The sequence below is a fragment of the Cuculus canorus genome, chromosome 3 (genome assembly GCF_017976375.1).
Source record: "Cuculus canorus isolate bCucCan1 chromosome 3, bCucCan1.pri, whole genome shotgun sequence".
NCBI classification, from domain to species: Eukaryota; Metazoa; Chordata; class Aves; order Cuculiformes; family Cuculidae; genus Cuculus; species Cuculus canorus.
The window spans coordinates 117052631-117069858 of record NC_071403.1 but is presented as its reverse complement, the minus strand read 5'-3'; the positions used below and the strand labels follow the sequence as shown (position 1 = coordinate 117069858).

The 17228-nt window shown below is 39.1% G+C and overlaps 1 protein-coding gene across 3 annotated transcripts in view; it reads right to left on the bottom strand.

The window, feature by feature from the left end:
- The window catches only part of TDRD15 (tudor domain containing 15), a 197414-nt gene that overhangs the window by 89565 nt on the left and 90621 nt on the right, over positions 1–17228 (bottom strand). Inside the window, exon 4 of one of the 3 annotated variants that reach the window (XR_008449281.1) lies at positions 12095–12255. The exons of the other annotated variants lie outside the window; for them this stretch is intronic. The gene's annotated coding sequence lies outside the window, so the exon portion shown is untranslated. Of the gene's footprint in view, positions 1–12094; positions 12256–17228 lie in introns of those variants that run through there. 3 annotated transcript variants of the gene reach the window in all.

Below are 17228 nucleotides of genomic sequence, written 5' to 3'. Positions count from 1 at the left end.
GGCTGTCTAAACAAAGATTTAATGGAGCTGGAGTGTGAACTTTAACATTTAATTTGGATTGACTTTCCTAAATGTCCCATTGCTGAAGAGTCCTATTAGCTTCCACAGTGGCAAAAATTAATCCCAGACAACAGGCAGTGGATGCTGGCCAGGTAATGGTAAAAAGTAATTAAAAGAAGAAAAAGAATCTTTCCAGAAGGAATTATGAGAAGCCACAGATTCTGGCCAAGAGGTGATCAAAGCCGTTACCAGCATATAGGAAAAGAGCCAGCAACAGATGAAGGGTAATCATAAAACAGATCAAATACTGTCAGTTAGAGACTGGCACTGCAGAAGATCTGGAGCACATGAAAAGACACGGAATTACTGTTTTTAAATGCCCAGATGGAACTGGCAAAAAGGAAGAAAAAAAACAGCTAGACTATTACAGATAGTCGAAGAAATGGAAGAGTTTGTAAAAAACAGAAAATTCTCTTAGCTCTAAAAGAAATTAAGAGGCATTTTTAATGAGCCTTTAGAGATGCAGATGTGACAAAATTGGAAGCTGGAAGACCATTTGCCTCGTAGAAAGGAAAGATATTTTGGTTACAAGTAATAATGACTACGGAGCCTCTCACCTTTATTTCAGAGCAGATTGAAAATACACTGTGTCTCATATTGTACCTGCTTAGGTAATGCAGCTGTTTAGTACCTGATCCACGGAGTGTTTGCTACCTATTTCTAACAAGTAATAGATTGCACAGAAGTGAAAACTGAGCAAGGCTTCTGATTTAAATAGATTCCAAACTTAAAGGAAATTCCTAGCCAATCTAATCATACAGCACCATAGGTGTATGCTTTGACTTCTTCTAGAATGGTTCTCTGCACCTGTACAGAAAGGCTCATTACAAACATTACAGCTTCACCTGTGCTCCAGGTGGGGCACAGTGACTGAAAAGTGATGCTACAGCTCCACTGATGAGCTTTGCCATCAACTCATGCTGTCCCTTGTCGCAAACGGCCCAGGGAAAGCTGAACCAGCCAGCTGACACACTGAGTTGTCTCTTTCTATGAAGCTCATCACATCATTCTTCTGTATACTAATGACTTCTGAAAACGCTATTTTTTCAGCTTTAGTAGCCAAATGGGACAACACTTTGAGTAACTGCCCTTTGTCTTACTCTCCAGAGTGAAATATTTTTTTCCCTACAAATTCCTGAAGCCATAACATAGAGCTGAATCAAGCAGAGCCAAATCAAGCAGGTAAACTGGTTTCCATAAAGCATCTGCCTCCTCCTCATCTTACACGCTTAGGTCCAAAGCAAGAGATGAAGAGAGGCAAGCTTCAGCCTGGAGGCTCCATTCTGACAGAAAGCTCTCGGAGGATCTCAAAGCTTTAGTGATGTGTCAGTGGAGCCTACGCTGGTGAGTAGAACAGTGTGGGAGATAAAATATGAAGAAAATGATTTCAGAAGGATTGTCAGGGTTTGAATTATCCCAGGACAGTGCAGCATAGACAGAAAAGCTTAAGCTGGCCTCACTACTCAAGATGTTTATACACCAGTTTTGCTTGTGTTCTCGGTTTAGCTGAAAGCTTGGTTTGCCATTTATGAGGCATAGGCACGTATGCACGGATGTGTAAGCATATTTTCTAAACTACCACTAGAGTGCCAGAAGAAATATAGTTTGTAACCATATTTATGCCAATACCTGCCCTCAGAGCCCTCATCTCTTACCTTGCTATAATTTCACATTTCATAAAGTAGAAGCTGAATCTACCATATGCAATTCATTCTTGCCTAAATTAATTTACAGCAAAAAGACTTATTTATTTCCTGCCCTTGCTATAATCTGATTGGCTTTTGTGACAGCTGTAAAAGGAAAGCTGCTAAGTGAGACGATCACATCTGACAAAGAACATGCTAATGAAATCAGGCTTTCTAAAGGGAAGTGATTTTGACAGATTAGAAATTATAGCTTTGTATAGATATTACCCAAGTTGTCAGCCCCTCTTCCCACAGTAGCAGCTGGCTCGGTTGAATTTGAGGAACACTCTGTCTGCTCACCATGTTATATAAAATCAACCTCTAGCCATATCTGGGTGATTTCCTGCAGTGAAAGACTCAGAAACAGAAGGTAAAAATTCCCCATTCGGCATCTTAATCTTCTATTAATGATGCAACCTGTACTGTACCATCTGAAAAACATGAATCAACACTGAGCCCACCCTTCCACAAATAGAACTCCTTACCCTATAATGCGGTGATCTCTCTCTTTCTAATTGCTTCTCGCAGATTTTTTAAAAGGCACTTTAGTTCTTAAGTGTAAAATTTGCATTCAAACTACAGTACAAAGAAATACTAACAATGATTTCGAAGTAATTCCTTCTAACAAAGAGCACACACTTCTGATCACACATCATCGGAGAAGATGGAAGTGTACATGTAGCGTTTTTCTTATCTCATTAGCAGCCATTAGAAACCCACAGGGGGAACATAATGACCAGTGGAAAAAGGGCAGAGCAGACTTCAGCGAACAAAACAGATGTTTAGTGCATATAGATATTATCCAACACCAGCATCAAACTAGTGAGTTTGGCCATTTAGGGCATCTCCTAGGAAACCATCAGATAACATTAAAAGATATTGACTAACATAAAAAGAGCTGCAGGCAAAATGGTGTGTATTTGATAGAAAAGGGATGTGCTTCTAAATGCAGCAGTTCTAATTTCTATTGAGGAAAAATAGTGGATGTACTTTTCTAGATGCATATTGGATTTTTAGTTAAAAGACTTAAAATTTCCTGTACATTTCGTATCTTGACATTGCAGTCTTTAACTAAACAGCATATAAAATGCTGTGCAAAAGCACATCACAGAGAGAAAGACTATAAAAAATCTCACTTAAATATATTGCAACTTCTACAACACATAACACTGTTTTGTTGTTCTTGTTATTATTTCCATTTTCCTGACAGTTCTGGCTGGCTGGAATTTTCTGCATAGTCTCCCAGTTATAAAACTGGCAAAGGTATTGGGCATTTCGTATCCTCTATGGTCCTTTGAAGAAACCTTCTTCTTCACATTATGTCAAAAACCACTTTAATTGACCAAAACAAACTTGTACTGTCTTCATCAAACCATGCAAAGTATTCTTGCCCATAACTACAGTATTTCACCTCGGTGTTTTGTCCATGTATTTGACTCACTGATGTATTTTCATTTCTTCTATCCGATTTTGCGTCTGATCAACATTTATTGCCTGATAGTTTTGTTTTAGAGTGTTAAGGACAGTTTTCCTACTGTGATTACTGTTTTGCCCTCTCTGCATTCAGTGAGTAGAAAGGTTAGCTCTGAATTTGGCTAATGAGAACTTTGCTGATCTGTTCAAGTTGGCTGTTACGCCTTTTGGGCATGACCAATCAGAGCATAAAGTGTCGGGAGATTTGCTGTCTCTCTCCAGCCCCGGTGAATGACTTCCTGCGGTCTACCAGACCTTCAATTCTCTGCCTAGTTCTCTATATCTGTCACAAGGGACAGTGACACATACTGACCTCTAGATAAATCATGAAGTATTCACGCATGTTGTGTTCCTTCTTCAGTCTGGTACATTTGCTTCATGTGTTCAGGTCAAGTTGTATCATCAGTATAGCTGAATTCCCAAAATTAGGGGGAAGACCTTAATTTAAATGCAGAGACAGTGTATGAAGAAGGTAAACACTTCATGAACAATGCTGTTTTATTTTTTGTGAATTAAGACTAATTTAATATACACAGAGTTGTCTATAGTGCATCGGATCAATAATGGCAGTTTTAAAGGCAACCAACCCAGCACCTATATGCCATGGAGTTACGCTTGGTAGAAAGTTGGGGAGAACTGAGAAGCAGATAATGGATCCATTGCTGAAAAGATCTTCCCTTGTGATCCCATAATCCATACCGCTTCCCCAGTTTTCCCTAGCTCCTGGATTATACTCCTGTGTCTATCCCATGTTTTCCTGGGAGGCTGTCCACGTCGGTGTGCAGAGTATCAACACGGCACCAACACAGTGCTTAAGGTGTCCCTGTTTTGTAAGGCTCCCATCATCTGGCTAATTCAAGAACCCGAGATTTATGAAAGGACAAAGGTCTACCTTCTTCTAATTTGAGCCAAGGGACTCCCTTATATAACAGACAAGCTATCAAGAAAACCTTCTGAAATATAAACCTAGCTGAACTTCTCTTGATGTTTGTATTTTATCTTCCAGATGGAGCACTGCCAAATAACAGCTGCATAGACAGTTAAGCTTGATCATTTACAGAACTGCAAAGGGTTTGATTGATCAGCTTAAATGTCAGCAATTTTGTAATGTGCTTGGGCACCAAAGGAGCAAAGTAGGTTGAGAAATGCAAAGGGAACAAATATTGTGTATTCTGATTGTGTCCTTCACACAAAATTACAAGAATTTTCAACAACAAAGTAATTCACTTCATCCAATAGACTGCCTGCAAGTTCAGGACAATAAAACTGAAGAGCATCTTTAACTGACAATTTAAGCTCAAATCATTTTTGACTGGCAAGGTGTGGTATCATCCAGAAGAATTGATGCTATACTAGTAGCTTCAAATTACAGGGTTATAGTGTCTACTCGATATGCAGCTCTTATCAGGGGAGATAAGGAGAGGGATAGGAAAGAAATGGATAGCAATATATGCTTTTTGTAAGCTCTACTGTTAATTAAGGCAAAGAATTTGTATACATATTTATACTTGAGTTGAATTCAGAATAAAAATTAAAATGGAAGATTTTGACTGACACCAAGTACTTATTGTACTTCTCCTTTCAACACCACCTTCCTATTCAGTCCTCTGCATTATTTTTTTTAAGAGAAGTCTGGGGAAAAAATGCATCTCTTTGTCAGCAAAGGAAATTTGAAACAATGTTGTTTTCTGAAAATGGTGGTTTACTGAAATTACACCTTTGTGTTAAGCCAACCCATTCCACCCCCTACCCAAAAATAATCAAGGCAGGTTGTTGTGTCAGCAGTAGTCAATCTTTGTTAGTAAGCGTCAGGGCTGAGATAACCACTAATGTCCTTCTCAGGCTGATGAGTACAAAGGGCTTTAAAATCAGAGACTAAAACTCAGTATATTAGAAATAAAAAAGTAAAACTCTTTTCTAGGCTTTCCGTGAGCAGTAGAACTGTTAGCACATTTTGTAATGGGCTTCTCACTCCAGCTGAGCTAAATAATAGTCCAATAACTGTAACCTAGAAATGCACCCAATTTTAAGAGTAAATTAAATATTACAACAAATCAAGCAAAAAGAGCAACATCGAAAAATATCAAGTAGTTTAAACAGAAATGGTCCAATAATACTAGAATATACATCTAACAAGTTAGACACGTAAAATTAGAAATCCCTGGATCAAGATAGATAGGTTAAAAGTTAGACCTAAGCAGTAATCAGCCCCTGCTTAGTTCACCCAGAAAGTAACCTCTAACATTTTCAAGACCAGGCTTTGTGGACTAAAATAATTGAATATATAAAATAAAATAATGGCCTCTAAAATTACGGCTTCACATAAGAAAACCCGGTCTTAACTGACAACCTTTACTCACTGGAACATTCGTATCAACACAAACACACCCAGCAATCGCCACTGGATCAGCAGGAACGCTAGACTGATACAAACAGGAATCCATTTTGTTTTCTATCCTGAGAGAAGTGATATTGGCTTTTCCCCAGTTACTATCAGAGTGATTACACTGCTTCTCTAAATGATGTGTCTCTGGTCAGAAAGAACAAAAGTTTTACAATGGCTGTGTTAAGATTCAACTTCAGAACCATCTGTCACTTCTCTTCAAATGAGGATTGTTTAAAAGGGGTCATATATATATATACATTGATTAATTAGCTCAAACTTTCTTAATGCCTCAAGTGGTTTTTGCTTAATTCTTATTTTGTGCACTTTTGAATTATGTGTTTTCTATTTTAGAAGTGCATTTATTTTCTTTGGTATTCATTTTCTTGCATTTGCACAAGATATGGTGGTCGAAGGACTCCTCACTGTGAATCCTTAATCAGGTTTAATAGTTTAATGCTGCACAGTAACAAGTTGCGTTAAAGCAATTGACCTTTCAGATCAGCTGATTCCATGGAAATTAGAACAGCAGTTCTTTACTCCTTCCCCCTCCCACACATCGCACCTAAGCACAGACATCTCAAAAGTAGGCATCTACGCTGGGTCCCCTCTACACTGAATAGCAAGAAATAGGCACAATTTATCTTACAATACTTATCCCAGGACAGGGTCAATCGCTCTCTGCAGTGCCTCTCCATTGACTTTACAGGTAGCTTAGAAGAATTCACTTAGAGGAGACATCTAAGTTTTAGATGGATAATATTAATCGAGGTGAATCCTTGCTAGATGTGACTATACGATTGCTACAATGCTGGCTGTCTTATCTGAAATGCCACCTCCATCTCCATTGTCATAGAGGACTCCTGACTGTAAAGTTGCAGATCAAAAGATACAGCGCATTGGGATGAGTTTCCTTTGTAACATGGATTTGCCTGAAAGACACTGTGATTACTGTATGTGTGCAAGTAGCATTAAAGAAGCGCTTATGCACCTTAAGAAGAGTTATAACTCAGAATATTCCCTAAAAAATACACTGATTCACTCTTCAGAATCATCTTTACTATGTCCCAGATCTTGGCATTTTTATGATATTAAATTTATATTTTATCCATGAGATTTCTTCTCATAAACAAATTACCAGCCAAATGCTTCTTGGCTTATTGCACCAGAGCTTGACTACATCTGGCTTTCAATCACAGTTTCTCCATCTCTCTGAAAACATCCTTGGTCTTCTGGGTAACACAAGCCCTGTGGCAGGCTAACCTATTCAGAGAAAAGGTCAACTAAGCGTCGGAGAAAGCAAAATCCTCTGCACAGCTGAGAGCTGTGAAGTCGCCAGGAGGCTGGGGAGCTCATGCAAAGAAAACCTCTGCCTTCCACGCTACACTGTGCTTTGGTCTCGGGATTTTTAAACCTTCAGTTTTCCAGACACTCTCCTCACTTTAAATAGCAAACGGGAATCAATTTACCTGTCAGCTGGAGAAAGCACTCAATATGTGAGACAAATGGGGATTCGGTCTGGAGCCTGGGGGTGGCAGGCAGTTGCCTGAGACAACTTCAGAAGATAATCGCATAAATAATGCCAAGCTTTTTTTTCCCTACCATATTTCTAACTTTCCCAAGGAAGTCATTAAAGCGAGTTTGACAGCAATCACAAGGCCAGACCTGCGTGTGGTCTGCCAAGGTGTGAAAAACTGAGAGACATAACGCCGGAGAATACGTGAAGAGGACAATACTGCCATGGGTAGATCTCGATGATCTTTCCCACAGTTCATTCACGCCAAGGGAAAAACCCGCTCTGCCCTGCAGCATCCTGGGCTCCGTGAACCGGGCTCTGGTTGCTGTAAAATCCATTCAGCTCCAGCAAGACCTTCGCCACAGCTGAGCTCTGGCAGCAGAGCAGGGATAAACTGTCAGAAAGCCATTTTGATGGCCAACACTTTATCCTCTGACACAATGCGGTTGTAAGTTATATAGGAATTTCACAGTGTGTAACAGCAATATGCACAAGGTAAAAACTTTAAGTCATTAGCAGTATAATTTATTAGCTAAGTTGTGCCAATGCCTATCAATCAGACTTTAAGGTTGGTTCCAGAGAGATTTTTGATCTTCCTCATATTGCTTTGCTTTTCTTCTTCCATGGCAGCATTAGCAGACGACAGTTACATTATATATCTACCCAGTGCTCTGGTGAGAGACCATTATGTTCACAGATCATTACTGACATCCTGACATTTGTCATCTCCTTTCATAGCGGTTAAATCTTGCTTTATCTGTAAATGTCACCACGTCATTTATTCATGAAAAGGGGTCACATTCCCAAAATAGTACACTCAGCTTTTAAAAAGGAAGTTGGTTTTATTCACTGTGGTAATCCTTGGACAAACTTCACTGCTGCTAAGTACTGACTTTTTTCCCTGTGTGATTGTTTACAACTCCAGACACAGATTTCAGGTTTGTGGGTTTTTTTGAAAATAAAGCCCTAAAAGGAAGGCAAAGGATCTGGATGAGAAAAATAGGTGTTTATTTTGTCACCTTCCTACATTTAATCCACACGGATTTATCAGCACTGAATTTACTGTTGCAAAGTATAATTTTAATTTGACATCTCACTGGCTGAAAACCCACTGGCTGACTATTTTTACTAAGGCTTTGGCATGTAGTTCTCAGCTGGACTGTATTTCAACTTCACAAAAATGTGGTTTAAATAATCCTTGATAATACCTTCTCTTTTTTATCTTCAAAGGTCCTGAAAGTTTAATTAATAAAAGTCTAGGTCCACCCTGAGAGATATATGGACATTCTTGTCTAAAAAGTAGAGAACAGAAATAGAAGCTGAGGCAAGCAGGATGAATAAAGGACTCTTTCTGTGTTCTTGGAAGAAAAGAATCAATGCCACACGTAGAGACTGAATTTAGGGGAGTAGAGGCTCTGTTTGTGTATCAGCACACAAACTGCCTGCAATAGGAGTTTCTTTATCAGCGAAGCCTATAGCATGCTTCCCTTTTATACCTGTTCACACACTAGCATTTTAGTTGATGTGTTGAGGTGGTTGTGTTTTCTTGATATTTATGGATTGCTTTTTCACGTTCTTGTTTAGTTTTCCCTTGCACCCACTGTAAGAGCCAAGTATGGCATCCACAGCTCCATCTGACTTGGGTTATCGCTGTAGCACTAGCATTATTTCTGGAAAAAAATAGGCTGTGGACAAATTTTAAAGCCAGATTCTAAGGTACCATGAGTTATCTTAACAGTTGGGATCCATATGCATATTTATACATGTATTTACATATTTATATATGTACACACATATAGCTTATCCAGTGATCTGCCATCTTGAGGTTTGCTATAGTGATAAAAAAGTAGCAGCTCACTTCTCAACGGTAATTTCCCAATAATTTTCCAAGCCATATGAAGTATATGCAGGAATTACTTTTCACACTACTCACAGCAGCTGCTTTATGAGCTCAACATTGCTATGCAACAGCTGAAGGTAGAAAACAATAAAGACTCAGGCCTGAATTCACCAGGGGGCTAAAAGGGCTACAGCCCTCCGTTAACGTTGCCCCCTGAAGTATATAACCAACAGCTGGGTCCATTCCTGAAACTGGCACTTCTCTTTGAAAACAAAGAGAATAATTAAGGGAACTGAATAGTATCATAGAATCACAGAATAATTCAAGTTGGGAGGGAACTCTGGAGGTCATCTTTGCTGAAAGGAAAGCCACACCAGATCAGGTCACAGGGCTCTGTCCAGTTGAGTTCTGAATATCTCTAGAGAGTATCAACAAAGCCATTCCTCATTCCAGTCTTTGACAACCCCCATAGTGAAAAAAAAACCAAAAACATTTGTCATACCTAATTGGAATGTCCCATGTTCCAGCTTTTGATCTTTGCTTCTCATCCTACCATCAGGTACCTCGGAGGATGCCCCAGAGCCTTCTCCTCTGCAAGCTGAAGACACCCATCTCCTTTAGACAATCCTCATACACCTCGTGCTCCAGCCTCCTGGCCAACAGTGTTCCTCCACTGACTCGCTCCAGTCTGTCCATGTCCTTCTTTTATTGAGGTGCTCCAAAGAATACATGTGTGGATGCTGTCTGTGTTGCCATCTCACATGTGCCAAATCAAGGGGGAGAATCATTTCTCCCACTGCAAGACAGCACTGCTGAGGTGAAATCCTGGTCCTCCAGGTGTCACTGGCAAAAATCCTGCACATTTCATCCAACAAGTGATTCAGGTTGCCATAGTTTCTGCTCTAAGTTTTCAATGTCTCTTTTCCTGCCAAGTTTCCTGCCACTTTTTTTTTCCCCCCAGCATGTCGTTACAACTACCAGTTATGTGATTTTTGAGACCAGCTGGAACATAAATGCTCAGAGCTGAAGAATAAATAAAATGGTTGCTTTCAAAAAGTTAATAGACTAAATTATCTTCCATGCCAACTATCTGCTGAAGTCAGGGTCATTACATCTACTTAAACCAGCTGAGAATTTCATCAAGTATTTGACCACAGCTTCTGATCGCACCAAGCGTGAGATCAGCTTTCCTGGGGAAATCTGTGGTATTCCAATTATGCTGAGTACTCAATTTAGACACACACTTACTTTTTAACAGTATTGACCATATTGTATGTTCCAAACAATAATAACCTCTCTTCCCTGCTGAAGACTGGCTCCTGAAATTGGTCTCTCTAGTACTTTTTGCCAAACCAACAAAGGAGGTCACAAAATAAACCTTTATTTGTAACTATTATATTTGAAAGACTTCACTATCAATATAAGAAAAAAAAATACTTTCATTGCACAGATTTTTATAGGATTTATTAAGAATAGAGTATGTCCATAAAACTTCCTGAAAATAGCTTCACTGGGAGTTCCAAATCAACCTCTACTTAATGCCGGGCTAGGCTTCAGGGGAAACTTTTTCCGTTCAAGATCTCTACTGATCATATTGTGCAAGGCAACAGCTTTACTTTAAAGAAACACAAATAAGTTTTACCTCTTTTGATGAAGGATAACATATTGTTTAAAGATTTCACTGCAATAAGGCAGAGTAAGTAATGATAATCAAAAGGAGACGGACTAGAGCTCTGAAAGCTTATTTTGCTGTAGGTGTATTTTGCCATGTGAAAAATATAATGGATGTAATTCCAGTGTCATGCAAGCCTGTGGATTGTTTGTCACAGGCTTGAGTGATAGCAGGAACTGACATCATTTCTCAGGCTGCCAGTAGTTTTTCCATATACCATGCAGTACTCTTGGTGTGAATTGAAAGAGCCTACAATTACCTTCGCTTTAGTTTACAGAAAGTCTTATATTTTTTTTCCTCACTGCTTTTTTTCTGCTGGGATTTTTTATATCTTTCCTAAGTACACTGGAAAGTCATACACATAGAAAATGTTTTGTTTGACGCATATTTTTAATACTAATATCTCTTTGTGTGTGTGTGCATACATGTGTGCGTGTGTGTGCATAGCATCTTTTATCAAACATTAAATATGGTATTGCAGATATTAAAATAATTCTCTTTTCTCTACTCACGATGAAGCCTATTTTTTTCCTGATATAACTATAGCAAACGCTATTGACCTCCAGAGACTTGCACTTATATTACATATTACATATTACACTCATATAACATATTGCCTGTTAAAACAATTGGAAAAAAGAATACCCCCCTTAAGCAGAAGCTGCACTAGTTCATGTGAGAACTTGCTCCTGAATCCTTAATATTAATTTTGAAGTGAAATGCTGACAATCATAGAATCATAGAATCATAGAATGGTTTGGGTTGGAAGGGACCTTAAAGGTCCAGCTCCAATCCCCTGCCATAGGCAGGAACACATCCCACTGGATCAGACTGTCCAAGGCCCATCCAACCTGGCCTTGAACACCTCCAGGGATGGGGCAGCCACAACCTCACTGTGCAACCTGGGCGAGCATGTTCACCGCTCTCATAGTGAAGAAATTCTTCCTTATGTCCAGTCTAAATCTGCCCCTCTCCAGTTTATACCCATTCCCCCTCATCCTATCACTCCAAGCCTTCATGAACAGTCCCTCTCCAGCTTTCTTGTAGCCCCCTTCAGTTATTGGAAGGTTGCTAGAAGGTGTCCTCAGAGACCTCACTTTTCATGTACTCATACAAACCAAAATAATTGGCTTCGAACATACATCTGCTTTCCTCGTGTAACTCCTACTTTACAGCATTTTTGTACTACTAGTTTCATCTACCCACTGACCGATTGTTTGACCAAGAACCTTTCCTGCTTATAGTCTAAAAATGTTTGTTTAAATCAAACACTGGCCAGTGACAGGGCCTCTCGATGAACAGTAGTCCCTATCACGTATGAAAATTGAATCACACCGATGCAGGGATAATCCACTTTTATACTGACATTTGGTTAATAGCGATTTCTCACGTTTCATGCAGAGACATTGCTCACAGGGAAATCAAGTGAGAGGTAAGTGACAAATGGTGGAAAGACTACCTTCTAAATCCAAGGGTTGGGAGGCATTTTTTCGCTTTGGTTCCCAAAGATGACTACATATAGCACTGGTATTCTGGACAACGTTGATTACAGATTGGAGGACTAGAGGTGACTGCATAGAAAACGCTGTGTTCCAGGAATATTCAGATAGCTGCCAAGGAGTCTGCCTGTAAGAGGTAAGGAAAGAAGCCATCACTTACACTGCACTGTCTAGGACTTTCAAGTCAGTAGAAGGAAAATCCTATGACCTATCTTCTCCATTGAATACCCAGTTGTCTGTCATTGTGGAAAATGAATGAATTCAGTGTACCATTGTGATCATGACCTTCCATCACTCCACAAGTTTTACTAAAACTCAATACAATCAGGTAAGTTCACTCAACAAACTGGGCTCTAAAAAGACCCTAGAAATACAAAGGGTAGTTTGCTCAATTACTCAGGAGAGAGATTTCCTAAGTAGCAAGCACAGAAAATGTGTGATCCTGCTACGCATTCCCAGTGGTAGAATTTGGGTGTGTGAAGCAAGGTATTCCCCAAAAAAACTTTTAACAGCTGAGACAAATCTAGTGACAAGAAGCCTTGGAAAGGTTTTCCTGAATTCTAGAGAATTTAGACTTCATCATTTTGCTTGAGTGATACATTTCTGTTTTAAATATTTTTCTGATTTCCTAACTATCAATAGGCATCATTTTGGTCTAGTATTGCTGCCAGTGGAACACACAGTGGCAACCCCATTGGTCTGCAGAAGACAAGAATTTCCGAGATGCTTCAGAAACAGTTGCATTTTCCCCAGCAGAAATATGTTCCCGACAAAACCCAACATTCAGTGAAATTCAATTTCCTTTTCTCCTCCATGAAGAATACACAGTAGCATCAAAGGGACCCCGTCACGCTCATGGAGTAAAAAGTATATATCTATATATTAGGGAACCAGGTGGAAAAATAGCTATTCTTTATATAAATATAACATCTGTGGCTCAGTCTCCTAGCTGCAGAGAGTGTGCATATGCTGAGGACATTTGACCAGACACGTACAGAGCTAAAAGCGTGAACAGCAAGCCTGTATGGTATTGTATTAAAACTTCGTGTCTCAGCACAATATGTTCAAGTAAAGAGAAGACATCTCAAAATAGATTTTGTGCATTAAAAATAGTTATGCGGGTAATTTTCACAAGGTAAGTTCTGTTCTACCTTCTGAGACATATATTATGGTTTTTATGCTAAATTTTGAATAAAAGGCATTTGATGTGGGATGAGAGATTTGAATAGTCCTAAAAGGGGATTATCGGGTAATTTGCCTCACCATCTCTTTTACAACCCTTTTCCTTAAACATTCCCCAACTGTGCTCCTACCGCGCCATGAAAAGTTGGCAGATATTTTCCATAGTGCTTTCCAAACGTGTAGAATAAGAAAAGAATGGAACAGATCTACTATTACAACCTACTGTATTTTGAGACACTTTAAAACAGGTGCTGGCATGCCATAACTTACTGATCCTAAATAAAACCCTTTTCTGATCCTCTTAGGATTGCTTAAAACCCAAATAAACCATATGGCCGTTACACATTCATTTGTCTAGCGAGTATTCTGGATGCCCTCCCATTAATATGTCATTTGAAAGAATATTTAGTTCAGCGGGAGATGAAGCGTCACTACACAGGTCATGCCTAAATCAACAGAACAGCTTGTCTCTCTCATAGCCAATCTACATATAATTGATTTTCAGCATCCACATTCAGTGAAGAAAATTGTTACTTTGAGAGATTTGAGTACCACATTTCACAGCTCTCCACCCACAACTTTGGGTATGGTCCATCTTCCACTCTAAAGGCATCAGTGAAAAATTATATATTGCATCATTTCCAGATGATGTTCTACCTATTGCAGCTGGGCAAAAAGTCATAAAGTTAGAAAAGTGAGAACTGAATTTATTAAAACCTGCTTTCAAGCTCCTCTTTTCAAATGACTTCCACCGCCTGTCACCCACACAGCACCACATTCAGTGTTAGTGCGAAGTGTTAAGCAGGCTCCGTTTGTTCTTCTTCCTCTGCACATTCTTGGTTTGGGGAACAAAGAAATTCCCACATAAGTTGAACATATGAGCAGACATTTAACACTATCACCAGTCTGAGGCAATTTCCATAATAGCAAACTGCCATAGGATCCCAGCCCAGGCCACAGCGCTAGAGCTGAATTACACAACATCTGTGACTAACGGATTCCAGCCTGATTATAAATCTTAGCGTGTAGCTACCTCATTGCTAAGAAGGCATCACACCACTTCGGTGCAAACGCCCACGAAACTGCCAAGTGTCTGAAATCAACTGGGTCGAAATTTGTAGGGTTTGGATTTTCCAATCTCACCCACATATGATGATGCAGATACATACAGAGATCCTTGGAAACAGCCTTGTGGTCAAATATTCCTTCCAAGAGAGGACGTTTGCATACCCATGATGCTGCACCACTCTTTGCAAGAGGGGCCTCCTGGAGAGTGGGAACTATGGGGAGGCATCACCAGAGTATTTTTTCTCACCATTCTGCTAAACCCCAACTTGAATCTGCTCCAACTACTAATGATGTCAGTGGAAATGCTTCCTGTTCTTTTAGCAACAACGGGATTATGTGAAAAGTGCTCTTGCTCCAAAGACCAAATGTTCTAGAACAGCTTTGTTGTTGCTCCGTTTGTATTCTTATTATATTCACTTCAGCCCAAGAAGTTCATAGATGAGTCTGGGAGGTAACAAAGGGGGCTGGCACAAATGTCAGAATACTTGAGCCATAGGAGACAAAAATCACAGAAATGTAATCTTAGCTGCAAATTAGCAAGACAGAAAGAAACTAAAAATGTTCATTTGAACTTATCCTGTTATCCAACATTACGATAAAGCAGTGACAGTCAGTACAGATTATTTTTATTTTAATTCTTGGGAGATAATTATTATTTTACCTGAATAATCCATGAGTCATTTGAAAGAAGCACTGGCAGAAGGAAGCAAGCTTTACACTGTAAAATGCATTGCTATCAATGAATAAATAATTTGTGCTTCAAGCCCGCAGACAGTAAAAATACAAGTAAAACTGCAGAAACACACAAAAAATTAGTTTGCAAGAAATAATGAATTGCCAAGTCGAAGACTATAGAAAATATTAGGATATACTTTTTCTATAAATGATGCTCAAGTGGGAAGATGAAATGGGAGGAAAAAAAAACTGCTATGAAATGTAAGATGGGTCTTCTCATGGGTACTGTTAATGGAACAACAAGAGGAACACTGAAATATATTGTTCACTTTAATATCCATTCCTCTTGCCCCCTCTTTTGCTTTTATTCTTCTAGACACATTCATCAATGAGAAACAGGTTCATGTTACAATCATTTACCTATCTACCAACCTAAATACATTAAATAAAAATAAAATAAAACAATATTCTGCAACAGTATGAAGTAACTGCACTCAAAATTTAATTTATCTTTTGAGTAGCATTTGGCTTGAGAAAAAATTTAAAAAAAACTATTTTAAAAGTCCTCTTTTCCTCCAAAACCGTGTAGCTCTGAAGTGCTGGGTAAAACATACATCTCGAGGAAACTGTTCTCTTGGGATCATTTCTAAACACATTTAAACTTAGAGGCTAAAGCCACCATCTCACTATTTCCCGGTAATATGCATTTAAGAACCCAGCAGATCCCAACTTCACAGCCATTCTCACGTAGAATGATCCCGAGCCGGACAGTGGGGGAAGGTGCAGATGATTTCACCATGAGGCTTTATAGAGGTGTGCCTTACACCAAGTGGGGCCCACAGAGAGGTGCTTGGTGACCCCTGGGCTAGTACATCCAGATCTGAGTCCTGGGTGACGTATCCTGGACAGGAACCGAGCAGCCGAAAAAGCTGAGCATTTGCCAGCCTGCTTGCTTCTCTAATACAATTTCTAATGTCATTTAAATAGGTTTTTTTTGAAAAATAAAAGTAAAAGACTGAACAAAATAAGGCTCTCTAACCAAAATATGACTCCAGCATTGGAAAAGTCAGGTTATAAAAATCACAGGATTGAATTAAAAATAATCTAAGTGTAGATTAAAATGTATTTGCCTCTTCCCCTTGTCTCTTTGTCTCTCTTTCCCTTCTCACCACCCTCCCAAATACATACAAACACTCCAGTTCTTTAGCCTGAAGGTTCATTTTTCTCAAAGTTTTGACAATAGATTTATTTTCCATCTTCTTCCTTTAGAAAATAAAAATTATCAGGCTCGCTGATACCAGCACCTTAATACTAAAACCACTGAATATAATTCATAACAGTAAAGAAAACCTAAGAGTTGGCAACTTTACAGGGAAGGAACTTCAAAACTACATTTTTTCTTCCTGTCTTTTCAAGACGTTCGTGTATTTCCTTCTTCCTGACTCTAATGCCTTTTACTCTGCTCAGAAGTTTCTCTAAGCTGCTGGCTGACCTGGCCATGTCAGGAGCACACGCTGTACCGCACACTTTGTTGTTGCTTTCTCTTCCCTGCATCAAGGAAATCGTTGTTCCTCTTTGATCCTTTGTTCAGCTCCGTGACTTTTAGTTCCATCTGTCCTGTCCGCAGTTTATAAAATAACATTTTTTTTCCCTCCAGTTCCTGCCAAATAACCTTATTTCGATATTTCCCTCTTTATGCTGAATACCCAGGCATACATCTATCCGAACCGCAGGGTGTGTTTGGTTGTTTAGGTTGTAATTGAAGGCCCAGCTTGGGATCGAAGGGTGCAAACTTATGTTGTTGAGGGCAATTTACCTGCGTGAGGTCCCATTAATTTGAATGGAAGGTAGGTGGCTAAATCCCAATACAGCTCACAAAAAGTATATAACTGACTCTCCATTCTTCCACAATAATACATTGGATTTATTATTAATTATATAGACCAATTTACGGGGATTGAAATGCAGAGTTGTTTAATTTTGGAGTTTCCTTTATGTGGGTTTCAAATGAAAAGGGCAATTTGCTGAAGATTAAATGAAAACACAACATCAAATCAACAAGAACATATCAAAGAATAAATATACCTAGATAGCTTTAATACTCCTTTATACTTAGAAGAAAGAACTTCAATATTTGTTCTTTTTGGGTTATTTGTCTGAATATTGACAAATCCT